Source organism: Rattus norvegicus, chromosome 4, assembly GCF_036323735.1.
Source record: "Rattus norvegicus strain BN/NHsdMcwi chromosome 4, GRCr8, whole genome shotgun sequence".
Classification (NCBI taxonomy): Eukaryota; Metazoa; Chordata; class Mammalia; order Rodentia; family Muridae; genus Rattus; species Rattus norvegicus.
The window spans coordinates 27,423,101-27,427,687 of NC_086022.1; the positions used below are offsets into that span (position 1 = coordinate 27,423,101).

The 4,587-nt window shown below is 40.8% G+C and overlaps 1 pseudogene; it reads left to right on the plus strand.

The window, feature by feature from the left end:
* The first annotated feature begins 750 nt into the window (after positions 1-750).
* On the plus strand, positions 751-4,193 carry Ranbp1-ps1 (RAN binding protein 1, pseudogene 1; annotated as a pseudogene).
* The last annotated feature ends 394 nt before the right edge of the window (positions 4,194-4,587 follow it).

Below are 4,587 nucleotides of genomic sequence, written 5' to 3' on the forward strand. Positions count from 1 at the left end.
TGGGCAAGGGTGTTATTGTTGTTATATCAGAGCAGAAGGAAAGAGCAAGATAAGAAGAGGAGAACAGAGAGAGCTTTTAACGAATAAGAAAGAACATTTTTAGAGATTTTTTTGGAGAACTTTTTAGAGAGAACTTTTGTGGGGAGAACTTCTGTAGAAACCTTTTGGAGAACTGAAGAACTTGGAAATAAAGACTAAAGCCACTTTTTAAAGTGTTTCTTCTCTTCCTGATATTTCAACTAGCAATCTGAGAGTTAGAACCTTGCAGTTCCTGCAGAGACAGAACAAAGGCTATGGTACTTGATCCCCTGCTGTTTAATATGAGATGCTAAACACCTAAGACTTCAGCCTCTGGCCTCAAGAGCAACTCAGACAAGCAGATCAACTCCAGAAGCAAGATGGCTTTGACTTAAGATAGGTAAATGTTTTATTATTATACAGCAACCCTAAATATCTCCTGGTACCCTGTCTTGCTCCCACCTATGCTCTTCCTCCTGTGCTGCATTACGAGGAACCAAGAAGAAAGAAGAACTGCCAGGGCTGGACCCTGGCTAAGAGGCCATTTGTGAATAATAATGTCCACTGTGGGCCAAGTCTACCAGCCAGCAGTTTCACTTTTTCCAACTATACACAGGACACTCATGAGGACTATGCTTCCTCCACAGAGAATGCAATTAGTCCAGTGATGACCCCCTTTTTAAGCCAATAGTTTCTTTTCCTGAGCAAGCAATTAAAACAGTTGAGGAATATGAAGAAGAACTTAAGATGCGAGCAAAGCTGTTCTGGTTTACTTCAGAGAATGACCTCCCAGAATGTAAGAAGCGATAACTAGAGATGTCAAGCTTCTGAAGCATAAGGAGAAATGGACCACCTGCCTTCTTATTAAGAGGTCAAAACTTGCAGAGATGGTTTAATATACGGAAAACCATCAACGTGATCCATTATATAAACAAACTGAAAGAACAGAACCACATGATTATTTCATTAGATGCTGAGAAAGCATTTGACAAAATTCAACACCCCTTCATGATAAAAGTTCTGGAAAGAATAGGAATTCAAGGCCCATACCTAAACATAGTAAAAGCCATATACAGCAAACCAGTTGCTAACATTAAACTAAATGTAGAGAAACTTGAAGCAATCCCACTAAAATCAGGGACTAGACAAGGCTGCCCACTCTCTCCCTACTTATTCAATATAGTTCTTGAAGTTCTAGCCAGAGCAATCAGACAACAAAAGGAGATCAAGGGGATACAGATCGGAAAAGAAGAGGTCAAAATATCACTATTTGCAGATGACATGATAGTATATTTAAGTGATCCCAGAAGTTCCACCAGAGAACTACTAAAGCTGATAAACAACTTCAGCAAAGTGGCTGGGTATAAAATTAACTCAAATAATTCAGTTGCCTTACTCTATACAAAAGAGAAACAAGCCGAGAAAGAAATTAGGGAAATGACACCCTTCATAATAGACCCAAATAATATAAAGTACCTTGGTGTGACTTTAACCAAGCAAGTAAAAGATCTGTACAATAAGAACGTCAAGACTCTGAAGAAAGAAATTGAAGAAGACCTCAGAAGATGGAAAGATCTCCCATGCTCATGGATTGGCAGGATCAATATAGTAAAAATGGCCATTTTCCAAAAGCGATCTACAGATTCAATGCAATCCCCATCAAAATACCAATCCAATTCTTCAAAGAGTTAGACAGAACAATTTGCAAATTCATCTGGAATAACAAAAACCCAGGATAGCTAAAACTATCCTCAACAATAAAAGGACTTCAGGGGGAATCACTATCCCTGAACTCAAGCAGTATTACAGAGCAATAGTGATAAAAACTGCATGGTATTGGTACAGAAACAGACAGATAGACCAATGGAATAGAATTGAAGACCCAGAAATGAACCCACACACCTATGGTCACTTGATTTTTGACAAAGGAGCCAAAACCATCCAATGGAAAAAAGATAGCATTTTCAGCAAATGGTGCTGGTTCAACTGGAGGGCAACATGTAGAAGAATGCAGATCGATCCATGCTTATCACCCTGTACAAAGCTTAAGTCCAAGTGGATCAAGGACCTCCACATCAAACCAGACACACTCAAACTAATAGAAGAAAAACTAGGGAAGCATCTGGAACACATGGGCACTGGAAAAAATTTCCTGAACAAAACACCAATCGCTTATGCTCTAAGATCAAGAATCGACAAATGGGATCTCATAAAACTGCAAAGCTTCTGTAAGGCAAAGGACACTGTGGTTAGGACAAAACGGCAACCAACAGATTGGGAAAAGATCTTTACCAATCCTACAACAGATAGAGGCCTTGTATCCAAAATATACAAAGAACTCAAGAAGTTAGACTGCAGGGAAACAAATAACCCTATTAAAAATGGGGTTCAGAGCTAAACAAAGAATTCACAGCTGAGGAATGCCGAATGGCTGAGAAACACCTAAAGAAATGTTCAACATCTTTAGTCATAAGGGAAATGCAAATCAAAACAACCCTGAGATTTCACCTCACACCAGTGAGAATGGCTAAGATCAAAAACTCAGGTGACAGCAGATGCTGGCGAGGATGTGGAGAAAGAGGAACACTCCTCCATTGTTGGTGGGATTGCAGACTGGTAAAACCATTCTGGAAATCAGTCTGGAGGTTCCTCAGAAAATTGGACATTGAACTGCCTGAGGATCCAGCTATACCTCTCTTGGGCATATACCCAAAAGATGCCTCAACATATAAAAGAGACACGTGCTCCACTATGTTCATCGCAGCCTTATTTATAATAGCCAGAAACTGGAAAGAACCCAGATGCCCTTCAACAGAGGAATGGATACAGAAAATGTGGTACATCTACACAATGGAATATTACTCAGCTATCAAAAACAATGAGTTTATGAAATTCGTAGGCAAATGGTTGGAACTGGAAAATATCATCCTGAGTGAGCTAACCCAATCACAGAAAGACATACATGGTATGCACTCATTGATAAGTGGCTATTAGCCCAAATGCTTGAATTACCCTAGATCCCTAGAACAAACGAAACTCAAGACGGATGATCAAAATGTGAATGCTTCACTCCTTCTTTAAATGAGGAAAAAGAATACCCTTGGCTGGGAAGGGAGAGGCAAAGATTAAAACAGAGACTGAAGGAACACCCATTCAGAGCTTGCCCCACAGGTGGCCCATACATATACAGCCACCCAACTGGACAAGATGGATGAAGCAAAGAAGTGCAGACCGACAGGAGCCGGATGTAGATCTCTCCTGAGAGACACAGCCAGAATACAGCAAATACAGAGGCGAATGCCAGCAGCAAACCACTGAACTGAGAATAGGTCCCCCGTTGAAGGAATCAGAGAAAGAACTGGAAGAGCTTGAAGGGGCTCGAGACCCCAAAAGTACAACAATGTCAAGCAACCAGAGCTTCCAGGGACTAAGCCACTAACTAAAGACTATACATGGACTGACCCTGGACTCTGACCCCATAGGTAGCAATGAATATCCTAGTAAGAGCACCAGTGGAAGGGGAAGCCCTGGGTCCGGCTAAGACTGAACCCCCAGTGAACTAGACTATGGGGGGAGGGCGGCAATGGGGGGAGGGTTGGGAGGGGGACACCCATAAGGAAGGGGAGGGGGGAGGGGGATGTTTGCCCGGAAACCGGGAAAGGGAATAACACTTGAAATGTATATAAGAAATACTCAAGTTAATAAAAAAAAAAAAGAGGTCAAAACTTTGGGAATATGCGCCAACCACTATACCATACTGATGATGGAGCTGAAGCCGAATGCTGGCAGCGACTGCGCCTCGGTCTGGAATCCCCACGGTGCTGTTGCTGATGAGTGCCCCAAGCCTGAGCTGCTCGCCATCTGTTTCATAAATGCTGAGAATGCACAAAAGTTCAAAACAAAGTTTGAGGAACGCAGGAAAGAAATTGACGAGAGAGAAAGACAAAGGACCAAGTAAAAAATGATGATGCCTAAAAGGTGGCTGAGAGGTTTGAAGCCCTTTCTTTCAGTGAGGGAGGCCAGAGATAAGCCTGAATTGAAGTCTGAGGAGAAGCAGAGAATCACTTTGTCCTTTTCCTTTCTTTTTTTTTTTTTTAAAGTTTGTGCCATCCTTTAATATTTGCTATGAGTCTGTTTTGTTTTACAAGGGACTTTACAAAGAACTGAATTTTAAAACGTTCCTTAAAAAAAATTCCTTCACTGTCTGTTAATTTTGTTCCTGCAGTTCGTAAGACTAGTACCTGAGTTACTTGGTCAGTAGAGGCTGTAGTGATCACATCCTGAATTCAAGTTTTACACACGAAAGAACAGGGTATCTAATGTGCTTTCCTTCATTTTAAAGCATCCAAGTGATCTTGTAATGTGGCCATATCATTTTTAATTTCCACTGATAATTAATAAGATTCTTTGAGACCCTATATATCTTCGAGAAATTGTGGTCATCAATTGGCAATTTTAATATAAGTAGCATCTCATTCAGTTTGATTTCAGTAATGATAATCTATGTTGAATATCACGCCCTTTGTGTTTTGTATTAGCATATCGTTTTCAGTAAACTGCGCAAATCTC